This window comes from Cherax quadricarinatus, chromosome 33 (genome assembly GCF_038502225.1).
Source record: "Cherax quadricarinatus isolate ZL_2023a chromosome 33, ASM3850222v1, whole genome shotgun sequence".
NCBI lineage: Eukaryota > Metazoa > Arthropoda > Malacostraca > Decapoda > Parastacidae > Cherax > Cherax quadricarinatus.
The window spans coordinates 21016035-21037949 of NC_091324.1; the positions used below are offsets into that span (position 1 = coordinate 21016035).

The 21915-nt window shown below is 45.5% G+C and overlaps 1 protein-coding gene across 5 annotated transcripts in view; it reads left to right on the forward strand.

Annotated features, from left to right (window-relative positions):
• The first annotated feature begins 1177 nt into the window (after positions 1 to 1177).
• LOC128693867 (PDZ domain-containing protein 7) overlaps positions 1178 to 21915 on the forward strand; it is a 270106-nt gene continuing 249368 nt past the window's right edge. For 4 of the 5 annotated variants that reach the window (XM_070090900.1, XM_070090904.1, XM_070090905.1 and 1 more), the window contains exon 1: positions 1179 to 1391. The gene's annotated coding sequence lies outside the window, so the exon portion shown is untranslated. Of the gene's footprint in view, positions 1392 to 21915 lie in introns of all 5 variants that reach the window. The other variant, XM_070090906.1, reaches the window with a different exon arrangement.

The following is a 21915-nucleotide window of genomic DNA, read 5'->3' on the forward strand; positions in this document are numbered from 1 at the left end:
ATATATATTCTTGGGAAAGGAATTATTGGTGTAGGCTTTTCAACTGAGATTACTCAGCGGGTCATTAAGGCTGAAGTTCACTTGTTCACAGAATACAAGAATACTTCAATTTTTAAAACAGGGATTAAAGCAAACTTTCATGGGGAAAGAATGTCACACATTTCCTCAAACAACTGGGTTCCAGACTCATTGACTAAACTAGGGACCCAAGGGCAGCCACTGTCATATTCCAGCGCCTCTACGTGACCATCTAGAAGGGAAATGCTTGCTGTACACTTGGCTCGCATCAAGCTTCAGAGGAGCCGGAGGAGATTCATAATCTTTGATATATTGTACTACTGTATTGATGTTTGTGCCTTTTAAATTAATAATTCCTGACCTAATATTACCTATGTGCAGGTTATTTGTATATTGTCTCATTCACAAGATTGTGAATGAGACAGTATACAAATATGTGATTCTTTTTAATACTGTGCATATGTATATTTTGGTTTGGTATCATTTGTCAGGAAACAGAACAAGATATGGGGTCCATGGAGATGCATAAAAAGGCTTCATATATATATATATATATATATATATATATATATATATATATATATATATATATATATATATATATATATATATATATATATAATGTCGTGCCGAATAGGCAGAACTTGCGATCTTGGCTTAAATAGCAACGCTCATCTTGCCATATAGGACAAGTGAAAATTTGTGTATGCAATAATTTCGCCAAAATCATTCTGAACCTAACGAAAAAAATAATTTCACTGTGTTTGTATAGTACTAAATTATTGTAAACAAATCTAAAATATATTTAGTTGGGTAAGGCTGAAATAAATTGCGCTTGTTATAATAAGGTTAGGTAAATTTTCTAAGTTCATTTTGGTGCAAAATTATAATTTTTTACATCAACATTAATGAAAAAAAAATATCTTTAAACGTATAAGAGAAAATTTTAGAAAGGGCTTAATTTTAAATGAGTTCTTGCTAATTGACCAGTTTTACATATTCGGCACGACATATATATATATATATATATATATATATATATACATATATATATATATATATATATATATATATATATATATATACACTATATGGGGGTACATATATGATGGTTAAGACGCGTGATAGGTGGACGCGGTAGAGGCGAGACAGCCACAACATAATGTCAGTGTGGTTGTGCTGGCAGTGCTGGGAGGGAGGACGCACCTGGATTCCAAATGACAGTTTTATAAATGATATTTGTTTTCCTGCGCAGAATAAGAGCAGGAGGTAACTTGAGTGTCAGTGGAAGGAGTGTTTCTGAACTGCGGTGTTGCGAATGTCATAATCCGAGTCTGGCTCAAGAGGCGAGTGGTGGTTGCTGTTTCGCCCAGGTGAGTTCAACAGGCAGCAGCAAGCACGTACTGCTGATATTTGTAACCCTTGCCAAGTTTTCTGTTCTTGTCTCCTTTCAGCGACTTGAAACACTTGTATATAATAAGTAACCTTGCTTAAGTTTATCTAGTTATTCCAATTGAAACTCTACTACACAATACAACTGTCAAATTGTAAATTTGTGTTGAAGATTGAATCATCTTTCTTTAAATGTTGTTATTGATCATCAGTGAATAATTTTCCTTAAGAGACTTGGGTTCATTTGTCATGCTTTCAATATTTTGCTTTGAAAGGGAACCATGCTTTAAAAAATCGATCAATTTTCCTATGATTCAAGTTCTTTGGCTTGCCACCCAAAACCATAGTTATTCAAACTACTGCACTCCTCTGGGGGAGGGAGGGTCCTTGACGCTGGTGAGGGGCTCTTGATCTAGGGAATTGGATCTGTGCTTCAGTTCCCTGAATTGGACCTGAATGCCTTTCATTCCCCCCCCCCACCACAGGAGTTGTATAATCCCTACTGGTTTAGCTCTTCCCCATAATCAGACTACTGCATGTAGCTGCCCCTCAGGGGAGGTTCCTTGATGCTGGAGAAGGGTTTCCCACTGAAGAAACTGGGCCAGTGCTCCAATTTCTTGAATCAAGTTTGTGCATCCCCTACGGATTTAGAGCTACCCCTTGAATGAATAATTATAATAACAATGTAGATAGGTGATATTTAAATAGAGCTGTGCTTTAAAGTAAGCTGTGAGAGCATAACAGACTGCTAGCCTTCTCCAGAGGCTAGTAGCTATTGTTTACTATTATTAACCTGGGCAAACAAGGGTGTACACAAATGTTTATGGATATTATCGAGAAATTATTATTATAATCAAAGCCTAGTGCTAAACCTACTGATACCTGTGGAGAGGGGGGGGCCACTTGATACAGAGAACTGGACCTCTTCTCCCCTTCCGTGGATCTAACATAATTGCCTCCCATACACCCAGGCGCTATATGACTCCATAACGTTTAGCGCTCCCCATAAACGTAATGGATAATAATAATAGTGCAGTGTAACAATGATAAATAAGGAGAGACATGTAGTTCAAGGTAAGAGTCGATTATAAGTCTGTATTACTGTGCTTAACGAAATTCCTTTTGAGCAAGATATGTGATCATGGAGACTGATTCAGCAGTATTACATGATCACATATTTCCTGGGAATATTTCTGTGATACTACTGCAAGGTGAACATCTGTGTCGCCTCTGTTATGGTGGTGTTTCAATCAGATTTGTGTGCGGTTTATGGCATTTTAAGACGTTTCGTCCACCAAAGCCTTTATCAGTTCCCAGGAGAATTTTTGACGTCAATAATGGGTGAAATGTCTTTTACGTGAAATGCCGCAAACCGAAAATTGTCTTATTAATGTGCAACATACTCTTTGGTACATTATACTGATGTATTGTGGAGGTGGTGTATGGCGTGGTGAGGAAGTTATCACACCCCTAGCATAACCTGCCCACCTCACTTGAGCAGTTCTGGGTCACCTGCTGCGGTATTGCGCTACTTAGTGATGTTCTACTTACAGAACTGTGCTGCTTCCAAGTCTGTGCTGCTTAATTTGTAAATTCACCAATGTACACAGAACCACTCTGTAGCTTTTAGTGTTATATAGATGAGTGTAGTAGCATTCTTAACGACTCCTGGGTGCATCCTGACCAGAGCTGCTCTGCCAGTGTAGGGTATGCAAGCTGGCGCCTTTGATGTCTCTAAGTAACACAGGAAGACGTAAGCAGTGTGTAAGTTTTGCGCTGTATATATATAAATATATTTGTGTTTACTTTATTTACTTGTTGTGGCTGTTAGGTTGGTAGACAGGAACCTAACAGGGAGGTACTAACCCTCCTGCCACTAGCGTTAATTAAACTGGTGCCTGTTACTTGGTTGGCACTCAAGCAGGATTGCTGATATCTTCTTCAGGTATCATGAATATGCAAGATGATAGAGAAATCTTATAAATGTCTATTAAAATTCGGTATACACTTATCTCAGTTTCCTGCATACCTCTTAACAATTCTTATTCCTTACCTTTGATGAGTTCCGAGTTTTTATACGCCCTGAGCCCGGCCATAGGCCAGGCTCGTCTGGTGCTTCCCTGGTGAACCACGCTGTTGCTGCTGTAATATTTCCTTTATAATTTGCGTATTAGCTTATTTTCACTAAGGTAGTGAATATGATAGTGACTTGGAACTTTAGTAGGGTCTTTGATAGTTCCACACAAGATACTGATAAAAAAAGTAGCGGCATACGATATAAGAGGAATTATATCCAGGATCGAGGCAAGGTTGACAGATAGGCAACAGAGTTTGTATGAATGGGGTAAAATGAGAATTGGACCTGTTAAGTCTTCATCAGGAGTCTGTATTGGGCTCGTTGTTCACAGTTTACATAAACCATGATGAAATAAATAGTGACAAAGTTTGCCGATGACACTAAAAGAGGCCGTCAAAACGTTTCTAATTAGGGCACTACAGAACGATCTGAATAAGTTGATATACTATTTTAATGTGACCATCTAAAAGGTTCTAATCCCGGGGAAAATACAGTAACTAAGGAATTATCATCTTGTTATGGACTGAGACCGGACCGTGGGGACTCGATCTCAGTTATAAGAACATTCCATTCTCCATGCGCTGTACGACTCCTGGCTTAGTGCTTCCCCTATAAACATGATGTAACAGCTGCCTTCAGAAAGATACTGCCGGGTAGTCAGAGCAGGGTTACCCTTGAGTAAGAACCTAGTGGAGGGAGTAAGAGCAGGGTCACCCCCCCTCCTGAGTAGACCCTAGTTGGGGAGAGGGGTAGTAAGAGCCTAATACACGAAAATGTGATTCTTCGCCTGATTTTAAACTTGTTAAAAAAAACTGATACCTGATGCGGCAGCAATTGAAGTGTGACGTAGCCGACAAGGTGGTTAAAATACACAAAGGCCCTTTTTAATATAGTAAGAGGAGACCTTTACTAATATAACAGACGGCCTTTTTAATTACAACAGTTACTTAATCATTGAGCGGGGTCATTGTCCGACAGACCTGCATTACCAGACTCCTCTTCGTTTACTAACGGACAAAACCACCTCACCCACGAATGATCAGGGACATATCAGTCACCCTTGGCCTGGTGACGTGACGTCAGCTTGAAGGCGGCGATAAATAAGTTGATTCCACTAATGGTGCTGCCAGTTGGTTACGTAAATTTAATTATTCATCAGAATTCGCCATCTGACGTGAATATTAAGTCATGAGATGACCCTTTCAGCGATGCCACTGGCTCTTATAACGGGCCACGGCTGCAGCGACCGTTGGCTCTGGCAGGCCACAACAGTGGTAACTGTTGGCTCTCTGGCAGGCCACAAGAGTGGTAACTGTTGGCTCTCTGGCAGGCCACAAGAGTGGCAACTGTTGGCTCTCTGGCAGGCCACAAGAGTGGCAACTGTTGGCTCTCTGGCAGACCACAATAGTGGCAACTGTTGGCTCTCTGGCAGGCCACAAGAGTGGTAACTGTTGGCTCTCTGGCAGGCCACAAGAGTGGCAACTGTTGGCTCTCTGGCAGGCCACAAGAGTGGCAACTGTTGGCTCTCTGGCAGGTCACAAGAGTGGCAACTGTTGGCTCTCTGGCAGACCACAATAGTGGCAACTGTTGGCTCTCTGGCAGGCCACAAGAGTGGTAACTGTTGGCTCTCTGGCAGGCCACAAGAGTGGCAACTGTTGGCTCTCTGGCAGGCCACAAGAGTGGCAACTGTTGGCTCTCTGGCAGGTCACAAGAGTGGCAACTGTTGGCTCTCTGGCAGACCACAATAGTGGCAACTGTTGGCTCTCTGGCAGACCACAATAGTGGCAACTGTTGGCTCTCTGGCAGGCCACAAGAGTGGCAACTGTTGGCTCTCTGGCAGGCCACAAGAGTGGCAACTGTTGGCTCTCTGGCAGGCCACAAGAGTGGCAACTGTTGGCTCTCTGGCAGGCCACAAGAGTGGCAACTGTTGGCTCTCTGGCAGGCCACAAGAGTGGCAACTGTTGGCTCTCTGGCAGGCCACAAGAGTGGCAACTGTTGGCTCTCTGGCAGGCCACAAGAGTGGCAACTGTTGGCTCTCTGGCAGGCCACAAGAGTGGCAACTGTTGGCTCTCTGGCAGGCCACAAGAGTGGCAACTGTTGGCTCTCTGGCAGGCCACAAGAGTGGCAACTGTTGGCTCTCTGGCAGGCCACAAGAGTGGCAACTGTTGGCTCTCTGGCAGGCCACAAGAGTGGCAACTGTTGGCTCTCTGGCAGGCCACAAGAGTGGCAACTGTTGGCTCTCTGGCAGGCCACAAGAGTGGCAACTGTTGGCTCTCTGGCAGGCCACAAGAGTGGCAACTGTTGGCTCTCTGGCAGGCCACAAGAGTGGCAACTGTTGGCTCTCTGGCAGGCCACAAGAGTGGCAACTGTTGGCTCTCTGGCAGGCCACAAGAGTGGCAACTGTTGGCTCTCTGGCAGGCCACAAGAGTGGCAACTGTTGGCTCTCTGGCAGGCCACAACGCAAGTCTCACTGTTCCCTTTTAGGAATATAGAGAACCTGAAATAGAATATAGTGGGAAAACCGAGACATATTGAAAAAATTTATTTTCAGAATTTTTTGAAGTGTCGTATTTTCGTGCGGTTTTAACTGCACTTCTAATCTTTGTTTTCGTGTGATAACCTTGACGACGTTTTGGTCCGTCTTGAACCATTACTAAGTCACAATCTAATCACATCTAGTAGGTCTTTAGTTTTATATACACATTGCCATTTCTTTCCATGATATAACCATGTTGAGTCATCTAGCAGTACTGAATTTTTGTACATTTGTCATAGCACTTTTCGTGAATGTAACAACACTATGAAAGTAGCCAGTGATCGGGGTGCGAATGGTTAAGAGATGAGACACAGATGGCTACACCAAGTGGTTGATGATGATGATGGTGTGCGATGCGTGATGCAATGATTACTTGCTCCGTTATGTGCACTTATGTCTTGATCACTCCTTAAGTGTCGATGTTGTAGCAGTGTAGCTACGCTTTCCCTGTACTAAAGGTAAACATTCTTGGTCAGGCTCGACTGACTTTTGTTTTGGTTCACTGCCAAGTTATCGAGGTATATGTATATAATCTTAGGACATTGAAAAAGCGTCTTTTTTAATACCACATCTTGTATTGATATTTTTTTTAAGGAGTGGACCAATGAAGATCTCTCGTAAATGAACAAAAAGTTCCAGAGAATAGGTCATCGTATGCTTAAGACCCACGTCAAAAGAATTTTTCATATTGCTCGTGACAAAATGCAACCTTCCACGATATTTTGTGGCCAGGCTGCGGGTTCAGTGATTCAAGATGGAAGATGTGGATAGGCTGAGCTTGATGATCTAAGATAGGAGCTGTGGGGGGCATAGCGATCTGTAAAAGCTGTGGGTTTAGTGATCCAAGATGGAAGCTGTGGGTTTAGTGATCCAAGATAGAAGCTGTTGGTTTAATGATTCAAGATAGAAGCTGTTGGTTTAGTGATCCAAGATAAAGCTGTTGGTTTAGTGATCCAAGATAAAGCTGTTGGTTTAGTGATCCAAGATAGAAGCTGTGGGTTTAGTGATCCAAGATAGAAGCTGTGGGTTTAGTGATCCAAGATAGAAGCTGTGGGTTTAGTGATCCAAGATAGAAGCTGTGGGTTTAGTGATCCAAGATAGAGGCTGTGGGTTTAGTGATCCAAGATAGAAGCTGTGGGTTTAGTGATCCAAGATAGAAACTGTGGGTTTAGTGATCCAAGATAGAAGCTGTGGGTTTAGTGATCCAAGATAGAAGCTGTGGGTTTAGTAATCCAAGATAGCTGTTGGTTTAGTGATCCAAGATGGGAGCGTGAGAGGAGAACGAGCCCCAGAGCAAGCTGCATCTGTCACCTAACATTAAGAAGGCAACTTAGCGTCACCGGCCTCAATGTTCCGCCAGCAGAGAGAACACCTCCGTTATCTTACGCTTCTCTTCCCTACTTTAGTTCCTCTTAACGAGGTACCTTGACGCCCGGTAAAATTCTTGATGCAAGTGATTGGAACTAACCTCCCCTTTTTTATGGATCTAATAATAATTTCCTCCCATTCCTTAATGTTTTTACACAAATATAATGATACTGTCCTACCTTAGTGACAACCCTGCCCACCCCTACCTTAGTTATATTTTTACCTTCGCCAATACTTCACCCTTACTCAAGGTTGTGACCTGCGATACTCGTATTGAACGCCAAATGCAAATGACTGTTCTTGTATATAAAACTTACCACCGGGCGAATGACTGGTAGGTATTAAGTGTTTGCATACATGAGGAGAAATCAGAATTGGCACCTATTACACGTGGCGTTCCTCAAGGGGAGGTCTTTGGCCTATATTGTTCAAAATCTCGGTAAACGATCTAAATGAGAGAATAATGACGCAAGTTTATTGCAAGAAATGGCAGACAAATTTCTTTAGAGGGCTTTGCTGAGCCTCGAGATCATTCGGATAGGTTGTTGTGGAAGGAACAGTGGAAGATGCAGTTCATCGTGGACAAATGCAGGGTTTTAATCCTCAGGGGAAGAGTAGATAAGCGAGGAACTTACAAATTACATTACATAGAACGTGAATTAAACGGGAGAAAAATCTAATTCTGGTGAGCAGAATTCTAAGCCAAGGCAACAGTGCGCTAATGTTAGCATGCAGTAGACTTGCTAACTTCACATCATGAAGCATTCGTCAAACAAAAGTGAAATAAAAGTTTCTACGTTGTTTATAAAAAAACACTATGCGGCTCAGTTCTTGTCTCCATTCTACAGAATGAACTTGAGATGCCCAGAAAAAAATATTTAGATGAAGATGGCACGGCTAATCCACCGTATCATAACCTTTTTCCTACGAAGATACGTTAAAAACACGGAACCTGAATTATGTAAGCGGAGACGAGAAATAGTTTTTAAGGTATGGAACATATCTTAAGAAAGCAGTAGATTAGCGTTGGGTAAATTAGATTGAAAAGGGATTTTGGAAATCACTGGTTTAGCAGTAGAGTTGTAGATGTGTGGAACAAACTCCCAGTTTGTGTCATTAGAGTACTTTGAGAGTTTAAGACATAGGCTATGAAACATACTGAGCCTGGGTCAGTAGACCTACTACATTAATCTAGTATTCAATATTTATAGACTTGTGGGTTTAGCGCTTGGTTCTGATTATAATAAATTATAATCAATATTCTTAGGTTCTTAGAGAAAGAGGCAGAGAGAAGCAAGAACTTGTTTGAACTTGGTTAAGGGCATAGAGTGAGAGTGAGAGAGAGAGAGAGAGAGAGAGAGAGAGAGAGAGAGAGGGAGAGAGAGAGGGTATGAGAGAGACTGTTGTAAAGCTGAAATGTAATCATAAGAATTATAAAACGAAATTACATTTTATATTTTCTACGAATTTTTTGAAGCTATTACAGACTGTTGTAAATTCCTGGACTCGTGGTTGCTTCAAGGGACGACAGCTTTTCAACTCGAAACCTGCTGGTAGCTGCTGGGCATCTGCTGAGTGCCACTGAGAATCTGCTGGGTGCAGCTAGGAGCCGCTGGAACGTATTGCAGCAAATAGTCTTGCTAGTAACCTCTGCTCCAGGGGTCAGGAGGCCGAGGTAAAACAGCTGGGAAAATCTAGCTAGGCTCCCTCCCACTTCCCTTCTGTCACCCCAGCCTTCACCCGCACTATTGTTGAAGGGTGGGCAGGTGGGTGGGTGGCTGGCTGCCTTGGTTGGTGGGTGGGCGGGCAGGCGGGTGGGTTGTCTTCTGATTGACTTCCTCCACTTATTTCTGTTATCGACTGGGCTTTGAAACTAGTTGCTTTACTGTGGCTTGTTCCAATGATCAGATTGTTTCACTATGGTCTGGCTGTTGCTCTGGTGTGGGGCACGCACACACGCAAATAGTTGAGTACACACACGCACACTATATAGAAGTGAGACTGGTGAGAAAAATGCAGAGTACAGAGGATCAGGATATAGAAAAGACGACAAAGGTACAAGAAATTTTTAAAAGGCGAGACAGTCTTGATAATGATGGAGAAGTGTAGTGGGACAAGGAAAAAAGTTCCATCTGACAAGTGGAAGATACTAACAAAATAGTCCGTGGTTCAGCTAGGCCATAGCAAGAATTAGAAGGATGTTGAAGACATGTGGAGCACAACGGACAGAATAAAATTAGTAGCAGAAGAGCTAGGAAGGAAAATGCGTGTTTACAAGGGAGGATGAGAAACAATTTGAAAACGAGATAGCCGAGTAGGCTAAAATACAACTAAAACTTCTCCATAGCCACATAAGGAAATTGACTGTAAAAAAAAAAAGTGACGACACTGAAGAAATGAACTTGTAACAACTTACGACAAAGAGGTACGCGATGTAATAAACGAAAATCCTCAAGATGTCGAACAAGTCGTCAGAAGCGGAACACCTACCATACAGATGGAAGCTGGCTGGCTCTAGCCTCTGTCTTTGAGAAGTTGAAAAGACAAGGATATGACGTACAGGTTTAAATCACTGATGTGCATCCTTTGTAAGGTAACAGCTCCAGACTGTAAGAGGAGGGTATACATTCCACCCCCTTCCCCCCACCCGTCTCATTCCCCAGGCAGTAAAAAGACCTGTATGTTGTCCATATCTTATTCATCTGCTTGTTGATATTGCAGTCTTGTATGACTTCGGGTTTAGCGCTTCCCCATTAATGATGGGTGGGGGTGTTACTATCAGTGTTACCTGGAACAGTGTGTTACCTGGCAGTCAGGAACTGTTAAGTGGGACAACAGTACTCGTGGTCGGTCTCTCGGCTGGACGTAAACTTTCATTTTTCATCCAGAACAAACCCCCTAAAATAAGGTCTGGTCCGTGAGAGGTGAGCTGGGTTCACACACTCCTCAACCCAAGCTCTACGCTCGTCAGCTTTCATTACCGCACCTTGGAGAACGATTATATTGTGATGGAAGCGCAATACTCTTAGGGATAAAGTGGCCCCTGGGGAATCTGGGGCAATCAGGTTCGATCTCAGGGATGGGAGAAAAAGTATAATAATTCTTTAGATCAAGAGCCCCTCACTAGGATCAAGGAACCTCCCATGTATCTTGGAGAACTGAAGCTACCACCACTCCCTTCCTCGTATGATACTGCATACTACATTGATTACTTCTCCTTTCCCAAGCTCTGTGTAAGCCCTACTGGTTTAATGCTTTTCTTTACGTAGTGTATAGTGTATGTTTAACAGTTATCTTCTTACCATGGTTTTCTGGAAGGTGGTTGCGGTCATTTAGATGTACACCTCTGGTCCGTGCTCGTTCTGGCCTGCTGCAAGAGCCCATACTGGTAGATGCAGCTTCCAGTGACTCAAGGATCTTCAGGTTTGTTGTATAGTGTTAAGACTCGGCTCTTCGTTGCTGACAAAAGTATCGTGGATTCTTTTTTTTTTATATACGATTGCTTTTGGTTTCCCCTCACAGACCTCGCAGTAGTTGTCTGGAATTATATCTGCATAGTCACGCATTGATAGGAAAGTCTTTACCAAGTATGTGAAGTGAGACGAGGCGAATGGGTTATGAAACAACTTGAAGATAAAAAAAATGTTTTTCCTTTATTTAGCCACCGGAAAATGTTATGATTTATAGGCGCAATTTCCTGCACTTTAGGAAAGACGTGGTGAAGGTGTTGGTAAGTTTGGTGGTGGTCCTGCCTCACCAGGAGAGGGCCCCTCAACTGTGCACTCACACTGAAAAACCACCTCTAGTTTAAGGAATGGAAAATCATATCTTGCTAATTTCTAAAAAGACAAAATCGTGAAGCTGTAACGAGACAATGGTTTGACGGCATATTCTTGGACTGTAGGAAGCCTGACAGTTTGCTTCTCCCCCGCCTCCCCACTATGCACTGACCCACAAACTAAGAAAGCTACCAGGAGTGACGGGAAGGACTTCACTAGCTCAAGAAATGTGTAGAGAACGAGTTTGCATGCGGGAAGAAGTATCATTACGGAGAAATATCCCTGAGGATCAGTACTAGGAACCAGTTTTTTTCGACAAGAACAAAGAACTGCCACTAAACTGTTTATTTCAGGTCAGTAAATCTACTAAGCCACTGTGATAGTCACACGAGTTGTACAAGAAAGAAATGTATGAGTAAATTGAGTTTTTCATTTAACAAATTTCCATGATCCTACATAAATTTCTGGGCCACGCTGTGAGGGATACTGACCACGATGTATCAACACGCACACGCACGATGTGAAGCTGATCCGGAGAATTCAAGCGGACGAGGATCAAATAGATTACAAAGGGATCTGGACAGGCTGCAAGCCTGGTCCAACAACTGGCTTCTGAAGTTCAACCCCAGCAAGTGCAAACTCATGAAGATTTGAAAGGTCAAAGACGACCGCAGACGGAGTGCACACTAGAGGGTTAAAGGCTGCAAACCTTACTCAAGGAAAAGGATCATGGGATGAGTATCATACCGAGCACATCTGTGGCGCACATCAACCAATAATTGCTGCAGCATGTGGGTGCCTGACAAACCTAAGAATAACATTTCGACACCTGAATAAGGAGTCATTCAAGACACTACACTGTGTACGTCAGGCCTATATTGGAGTATGTAGCACCTGTATGGAACCCACACCTGGTTAAGCATGTTTAGAAATTAAAGAAGTGCGAAGGTTTGCAACAAGACTAGGCCCGGAGCTAGGGGATATGTTCTAAGAGGAGAAGTTAAGGAAAATCAATCTGAATACACTGGAAGACAGGAGAGATAGGGATGACATGATAACATACATAATACTGAGAGGAACTGACAAGGTGAATAGTCACAGAAAGTCTCAGAGATGAAACACAGCAACAAGGGGTCACAGCTGAAAGTTAAAAACTCAAGTAAGTCACAGGGATGTTAGAAAGTATTTCTTCAGTAATAGAGTTGTAAGGAAGTTCAACAAGATTGTTCCAATCTGTTGTGATGTCGTGGAGGCAGGTTCCATTCACAGCTTGGAGCAGGAAGAGAGTGGACCTAGTAACGACCAACGAAGGGCGGGGCCAGGAGCTACAACTCGACCCCTGCAACCACAAATAGGTGAATACGCACACACCAGGAGCTGTGACTCGACCCCTGCAACCATGTATAGGCGAGTACAGAGTGGCCTTCGTCGTTGCACACCCACTTGTTCAACACATCGCTGCTTCTCTTGTGTTCAGACAATAGCGGATCCACCACCTCCGCTCTGATCTCAGTCACTGGAATTATTCGCTAGATTCTTCCTTGGAGCTTTCCAACACCCTCCTCCCTCATTTTCTGTATATCGAACCTGATTACCTCCCATTCTTGAGCTTGTTTGTGACCCCGTAGGGGTTTAGCACATCCCAAAATTGATAATTATACAAGTAATCACAATTTATACATGGGAATCACCAATAGGTTACTGTTTTTCAGTAACTTGTGCTTTTATTTCACTCATTTTGGTACGAATTACTCATCGTCGATTTTTTTTTTTTGACGCTTCGTGTGAACTTACGAATATTTTTTAAGTTCGGTTGTATTTAAAAAAAATACTTATATTCGAGTTATTTGCAGGGGTTGAGTCATAGCTTCCGACCCCGCCTCTTGTTGTGACCGACTACACTGGCTTCTTGCCAGCTGGGCCCGGTCATACCTACCCTTCATGCTGTTTATAGTGTTTGCCTCCACTACTTTATCTGATGCATCCCACTTCCCAGCTTAGCACTGGAAAAAAGTACTTAATTAAATATCTAAGGTGGTTCTTCGTCTTTACTTGTCTAGAGGAGCAAATTTAAAAATGCGGATTCGGTGCTTTCGGCAACGAGGGGGGGGGGCAAATGTAGCTAGGGCACGTTCATATGTGTGAGAGTGTAAGTCAGGACACGTTCATATGTGTACGAGTGTAAGCCAGGACACGTTCATATATGTACGAGTGTAAGCCAGGACACGTTCATATATGTACGAGTGTAAGCCAGGACACGTTCATATATGTACGAGTGTAAGCCAGGACACGTTCATATGTGTACGATTGTAAGCCAGGACACGTTCATATATGCACGAATGTCACTGGTGATCCAAGAATGGATTGCTTAGAGATGGAGCGTGATGGGATTCTTTCAGGCAGTTCCTTATTGGCTGAGCTGTGGTTCTTGGACTGTCTGCTGCTAACACAAAAGATGAGAAGTACAGTCAAGTGCTGTCATCATGTTGGTATGTTCACTCACAGGATGAGTGGCAGTGTCTTAATCTCCCCTCGAGGCAAAATCTAAAATCTAAATCACTTATTGTTTGTGAACTATCATTGTTGTTATTATTAAATGCACAGCAAATCTTCAGTGGTGGTGGTGATATTAAATTTTATGTAGTGTGGTAGGTCGAGTAAATATAGTGTGACAGTTGTATTGAGGCTGAGAATCTGGACAAGAGCGTAGTACCATTGTGAGTGGATCAGCTGACTCTGCCCACACCAGCTGATTGATCAGCCGACTCTCTGCGCCCACTAGCTGATCGGTCAGCTAGCTCAAAATAACGTCGATCATGGCTTGACTTACGGGTAGGATTTTGCTCAAAATAAATTGCAATTTTTTTTGGGGGAGGGGGTGGAGACAAAAAGTACCCCTAAGGCATGTTGTACCCCATAGAGTGCATCTCTCCCAGAAGATGATTACCTGACTAAGAATCCAGCATCTCTTTCGCCTAAATGATGGGGATATTTCCCCTTTAATCTAAATTTGCTGACGCGGCCCATGACTGGAGGAATTACGAACATGAGTTGAGGCATGTAAAAACTACTTTGTAACTTTCTTTGTGAATGATTTACGTAAGCTGACAACGAAAGTGTAAATTTGGTAATGTTAGTTAAAGCGCTGAATAACCCAATGGATCGATCTGGCGCTTCGCTAATAAACCCTAACCTAACTTCCTCCCATCCCAGGTTTTTGCTGTAAGTCCATTTATTTGTGGTTGTCGTCCACTTTAGTGGAGCCCAAGTTGTGCACTTTCCCACCTTCACCTGATTAATTTCTGCCCACATCAGGGAGCCCTTCTTGATCTGAAGACCTGGCGCTAACTCGCCTTCCTCGGATCAAATCTGATTACCCCTCCGGTTCCCCAGGCACTTTCCCTTGAATATAATGTTTCTTGGTAGAGTTCATCAAACAAGCTGTGTATGTGTGAGGTGCGGCCGCCGTTGCAAGTCACTAAGCAAGGTCACTGTCCTGCAGCAACACTTGAGCAAGGTCACTGTCAAGACTGCTCGGAAGACTGGTCCTCTCAAGAGAGGGGGGGAGGGGGAGGTGGTCTTGGTGCTGGTGAAGGTCTTTGATAAAAGTAAAGTAAACCTTTCCTTCATCAAATCACGTTTAATTTCCTCCTGTTCCACAGACCCTTACGGGCTTAGTGCTTCACCTGAATATAATAATTCTGCAGATTTTATCAAGCGGGATCAGAGGTGGTGACCTTCAACTCTTTAGATAAGATTGTTTGCTCATCTTGCAAGGTCACAGGTAAGATTGGTGGAGAGGGAGGGATGGGGGAAAGTAGGAGGGGGTGTGAGAAGAGAGGGGGAGGAAAAAAGACAAAGGGACAAGGAGTGTGTGAGGTAGCTGAACCTTGATGTTTGGTCTTGCATTGTGGGGGGCAGCACAGGGAGGGGAATCAGTAGGGAGGATGAGGGGAGGGCATGATTGGGGGAGAGGGGAAGGGTGGGAGGGGAAGGAGAGCTGTTGGGAGGTCGGAGGCAGGAATGAACAGGAGCAGATGCCGTGAACACCAGCATTACACACACACACACACACACACACACACACACACACACACACACACACACACACACACACACACACACATAGCGAAGAGACGGGGCCAGGAGCTGTGACTCGACCCCTGCAACCACAAATAGGTGAGTACTCTCACATATGTAGCAAAAATCTTAGTCACTAGACACGAAACACCTGCCGGACACCTGGAAGCTGGTTACAGGTAACGTCACCTCGGTGTCTTAGAGTTATTAAGAACATTGTCAGGAAGAGATGTCATTACCTATAGAGGAGAAAACTAACATGACTTCAGAGACCGGAGATCCTGGCTGATCAATATTCTTTAGTTTTATGACAGTTACTGAGACAAAGCACCGCATTATAATCCAGAAGCATGTAAACAAGCTTATTACTGAAGATTTAAACACACGTGCAACAGTTGGGTATCTTTATTGACGAAACGTTTTTCGCCTACACACTAGGCTTCTTCAGTCAAATACAAAGGGAGCAGTAGTAATGAAATAAAGATGTAATCAGTCCATCAGCTTGTCGGTATTTTATACCATTTTCAACAAAAAGCTCCAAGCATTAGCTCTGACGACTCCGAACTAGAGGAAACCCGGTGCTGGTATACAGAGAGCTCAGAGGTACAGAGTCGATAGACCAGTTACCATGCAGAGAACTAGGAACGAGGGGGAAAAATACAAGTTAAATACCCGGAAGAGTGAGAGACGACAGGAAGTGTAGAGAAGTGGATCTAACTACAAAACTCGCCCTGTTCATGGGAGGTGCCTTGATCCTGGTGAAGGGCTCTTAATCAAAGGAATTCAGAGCTGCCTTCCCCACTCAGCCTGATTGCCTCTCTTCAACTGGGGGGAAGGGACTTGATTACTAATTGTTGCAGCCACGGTATTGCGACTTGTTCTTCCATGTAATAGCAGTAGCTTAGTTGACACGTTTTAATGGCATGTACATTGATTACACCGGGAACATGTACGAGGCGGTCCCAAGAGGTGGAACACACTCTCTCTCTCTCTCTCTCTCTCTCTCTCTCTCTCTCTCTCTCTCTCTCTCTCTCTCTCTCTCTCTCAGAAGCCAGCAGTCGAGCACGCAGAAGCGTCTTCCGGCTGAGTGAACAATAGGTGAGTGTTGGTACTGATCTCCTGGGAACCAGAAGCCAGGAGTACCACTTCACTCTCCCACACCTACTACTACTACTGCTGTTGCCGCGGCTACCGCTATTACTATCATAATCGCAAATAGTAATAAGCAATCACAACAATTCGTGGATAATCTTAAATAGTCGACAATCACGATTGTAATTTGTGAAGAGACACCAGATCAGAACGTGAACAGCCAGATCAGAACGTAAGTAACTACAGCTTTTGTACAACAGATCTCCGATCTCTCATAAACGAGGTCTTCAACGAGGACAAATTGTAGTTACTCGACTGTGGAACATTTCAAGAAATAAAACCGAATAAAGCACTCCAATCACTCGTCAGAGCGGAAGAGGAATGTGAGAGACTGAAATAATGATGTCAGAGGCCCTTAAGTTCAAGGATCACGAGGGAATTACTGTCACAACTGCAAGGAAAATGATAGACTGGATAACCAAAACCTTGAAAACAAAAAGAGATACCAAGCCAATGATACTCTTCAAGTCACTTGTACTCTCTATACTGGAGGATTGTTGTACACTAATAGTCTGTTAAGTATCATTACCCGGGTGCCGTATTGACATTAGTGTTAAATGCGGGAACTCGTCAGTATAATAAAAAAAATAGCGAAAGTGAGCGGTTTGAATCTAGGACTAAGCTGGTATGAGAGGGGAAGCCATTCTTCCCATAGGGTTTTTGCCTGCCTTACGAAGAATACAGCAGCTCTTTCGGCGTACATGGTGGGGAAAGTTCCCCTTTCGTCTAAATTTGCAGATACTTATGTCAAGTGAAAGAGTGAATTGTGAATATGGTTAATTGTGGAAAATAACTGTCTTTGAATATTGTCACTTGATTTGTGATCAGTTTCTGTAATACGGCAACGAATTTGTTAGGACAGCAGCAAGATAGTGATGGTGGTGATAGTAGAAATTTGATAATGTTAGAAATGTTAAATGTTTAAAGTGATAATTGGTTATAAGAGTTTTGCATATAAATAGAAGCTGAAAGGCCCGGACGGTTGGTAGAAATCTTAATCAGCAAATTTATCAAAGTTGCCCCTTGTTTAATTCATACAGCGTAGTAGCTGGTGGGTAACATATACCATACACTGGTGGGTAACATATCATACCATACACTGGTGGGTAACATATACCATACACTGGTGGGTAACATATCATACCATACACTGGTGGGTAACATATCATACCATACACTGGTGGGTAACATATACCATACACTGGTGAGTAACATATACCATACACTGGTGAGTAACATATACCATACACTGGTGAGTAACATATCATACCATACACTGGTGAGTAACATATCATACCATACACTGCTGAGTAACATATCATACCATACACTGGTGAGTAACATATACCATACACTGGTGAGTAACATATGCCATACACTGGTGAGTAACATATGCCATACACTGGTGAGTAACATATCATGCCATACACTGGTGAGTAACATATCATGCCATACACTGGTGAGTAACATATCATGCCATACACTGGTGAGTAACATATCATGCCATACACTGGTGAGTAACATATCATGCCATACACTGGTGGGTAACATATCATGCCATACACTGGTGGGTAACACATCGTGCCATACACTGGTGGGTAACATATCGTGCCATACACTAGTGGGTAACACATCGTGCCATACACTGGTGGGTAACATATCGTGCCATACACTGGTGGGTAACATATCGTGCCATACACTGGTGGGTAACACATCGTGCCATACACTGGTGGGTAACACATCGTGCCGTACACTGGTGGGTAACACATCGTGCCATACACTGGTGGGTAACACATCGTGCCATACACTGGTGGGTAACATATCGTGCCATACACTGGTGGGTAACACATCGTGCCATACACTGGTGGGTAACATATCGTGCCATACACTGGTGGGTAACACATCGTGCCATACACTGGTGGGTAACATATCGTGCCATACACTGGTGGGTAACATATCGTGCCATACACTGGTGGGTAACACATCGTGCCATACACTGGTGGGTAACACATCGTGCCATACACTGGTGGGTAACACATCGTGCCATACACTGGTGGGTAACACATCGTGCCATACACTGGTGGGTAACACATCGTGCCATACACTGGTGGGTAACACATCGTGTCATACACTGGTGAGTAACACATCGTGCCATACACTGGTGGGTAACACATCGTGCCATACACTGGTGGGTAACACATCGTGCCATACACTGGTGGGTAACACATCGTGCCATACACTGGTGGGTAACATATCGTGCCATACACTGGTGGGTAACACATCGTGCCATACACTGGTGGGTAACATATCGTGCCATACACTGGTGGGTAACACATCGTGCCATACACTGGTGGGTAACACATCGTGCCATACACTGGTGGGTAACACATCGTGCCATACACTGGTGGGTAACACATCGTGCCATACACTGGTGGGTAACACATCGTGCCATACACTGGTGGGTAACACATCGTGCCATACACTGGTGGGTAACACATCGTGCCATACACTGGTGGGTAACACATTGTGCCATACACTGGTGGGTAACACATCGTGCCATACACTGGTGGGTAACACATCGTGCCATACACTGGTGGGTAACACATCGTGCCATACACTGGTGGGTAACACATCGTGCCATACACTGGTGGGTAACACATCGTGTCATACACTGGTGGGTAACATATCGTGCCATACACTGGTGGGTAACACATCGTGTCATACACTGGTGGGTAACACATCGTGCCATACACTGGTGGGTAACACATCGTGCCATACACTGGTGGGTAACACATCGTGCCATACACTGGTGGGTAACACATCGTGCCATACACTGGTGGGTAACACATCGTGCCATACACTGGTGGGTAACACATCGTGCCATACACTGGTGGGTAACACATCGTGCCATACACTGGTGGGTAACACATCGTGCCATACACTGGTGGGTAACACATCGTGCCATACACTGGTGGGTAACACATCGTGCCATACACTGGTGGGTAACACATCGTGCCATACACTGGTGGGTAACACATCGTGTCATACACTCGCCTGTTATTAGCACCAATATCATTAATTTTTCCATACTTGTAACGTAGTCTGGATAAAGAGTTAACTGTTGTTTTATCAGTGTCTTCTCTGGAAATGTGAAGCGACCCCGGATTGGGTCAGGTAATGAGAAAGAGACTTGCATAAAATACGTAATATACAAGTGTATTTGTGTAAATAAGCGTGAAGTAATGAAAATATTCTTTGATAGCCAGTGTATTAAATGTCAGATGAACCAGTAGCTGTGTGTTAGATATTTTACGATGTAGTGTATTGAAAATATGTTTTCCAAGGGCTGGAGGTGGTGCAGCTGGAGTGTACACGGAGGGCTGGAGGTGGTGCAGCTGGAGTGTACACGGAGGGCTGGAGTGTACACGGACGGCTGGAGGTGGTGCAGTTGGAGTGTACACGGAGGGCTGGAGTGTACACGGAGGGCTGGAGGTGGTGCAGCTGGAGTGTACACGGAGGGCTGGAGGTGGCACAGCTGGAGTGTACACGGAGGGCTGGAGGTGGTGCAGTTGGAGTGTACACGGAGGGCTGGAGTGTACATGGAGGGCTGGAGGTGGTGCAGCTGGAGTGTACACGGAGGGCTGGAGGTGGCGCAGCTGGAGTGTACACGGAGGGCTGGAGGTGGTGCAGTTGGAGTGTACACGGAGGGCTGGAGTGTACACGGAGGGCTGGAGGTGGTGCAGCTGGAGTGTACACGGAGGGCTGGAGGTGGCGCAGCTGGAGTGTACACGGAGGGCTGGAGGTGGTGCAGCTGGAGTGTACACGGAGGGCTGGAGGTGGTGCAGCTGGAGTGTACACGGAGGGCTGGAGGTGGTGCAGCTGGAGTGTACACGGAGGGCTGGAGGTGGTGCAGCTGGAGTGTACACGGAGGGCTGGAGGTCGTGCAGCTGGAGTGTACACGGAGGGCTGGAGGTGGTGCAGCTGGAGTGTACACGGAGGGCTGGAGGTGGTGCAGCTGGAGTGTACACGGAGGGCTGGAGGTGGTGCAGCTGGAGTTTACACGGAGGGCTGGAGGTGGTGCAGCTGGAGTTTACACGGAGGGCTGGAGGTGGTGCAGCTGGAGTGTACACGGAGGGCTGGAGGTGGTGCAGCTGGAGTGTACACGGAGGGCTGGAGGTGGTGCAGCTGGAGTGTACACGGAGGGCTGGAGGTGGTGCAGCTGGAGTGTACACGGAGGGCTGGAGGTGGTGCAGCTGGAGTGTACACGGAGGGCTGGAGGTGGTGCAGCTGGAGTGTACACGGAGGGCTGGAGGTGGTGCAGCTGGAGTTTACACGGAGGGCTGGAGGTGGTGCAGCTGGAGTGTACACGGAGGGCTGGAGGTGGTGCAGCTGGAGTGTACACGGAGGGCTGGAGGTGGTGCAGCTGGAGTGTACACGGAGGGCTGGAGGTGGTGCAGCTGGAGTGTACACGGAGGGCTGGAGATGGTGCAGCTGGAGTGTACACGGAGGGCTGGAGGTGGTGCAGCTGGATTTGTACACGGAGGGCTGGAGGTGGTGCAGCTGGAGTGTACACGGAGGGCTGGAGGTGGCGCAGCTGGAGTGTACACGGAGGGCTGGAGGTGGCGCAGCTGGAGTTTACACGGAGGGCTGGAGGTGGTGCAGCTGGAGTGTACACGGAGGGCGGGAGATGGTGCAGCTGGAGTGTACACGGAGAGCTGGAGGTGGTGCAGCTGGATTTGTACACGGAGGGCTTGAGGTGGTGCAGCTGGAGTGTACACGGAGGGCTGGAGGTGGCGCAGCTGGAGTGTACACATAGGGCTGGAGGTGGTGCAGCTGGAGTGTACACGGAGGGCTGGAGGTGGTGCAGCTGGATTTGTACACGGAGGGCTGGAGGTGGTGCAGCCTGGAGTGTACACGGAGGGTTGGAGGTGGTGCAGCTGGAGTGTACACGGAGGGCTGGAGGTGGCGCAGCTGGAGTGTACACGGAGGGCTGGAGGTGGTGCAGCTGGAGTGTACACGGAGGGTTGGAGGTGGTGCAGCTGGAGTGTACACGGAGGGCTGGAGGTGGCGCAGCTGGAGTGTACACGGAGGGCTGGAGATGGTGCAGCTGGAGTGTACACGGAGGGCTGGAGGTGGTGCAGCTGGATTTGTACACGGAGGGCTGGAGGTGGTGCAGCCTGGAGTGTACACGGAGGGTTGGAGGTGGTGCAGCTGGAGTGTACACGGAGGGCTGGAGGTGGTGCAGCCTGGAGTGTACACGGAGGGCTGGAGGTGGTGCAGCTGGAGTGTACACGGAGGGCTGGAGGTGGCGCAGCTGGAGTGTACACGGAGGGCTGGAGGTGGTGCAGCTGGAGTGTACACGGAGGGTTGGAGGTGGCGCAGCTGGAGTGTACACGGAGGGCTGGAAGTGGCGCAGCTGGAGTGTACACGGAGGGCTGGAGGTGGCGCAGCTGGAGTGTACACGGAGGGCTGGAGGTGGCGCAGCTGGAGTGTACACGGAGGGCTGGAGGTGG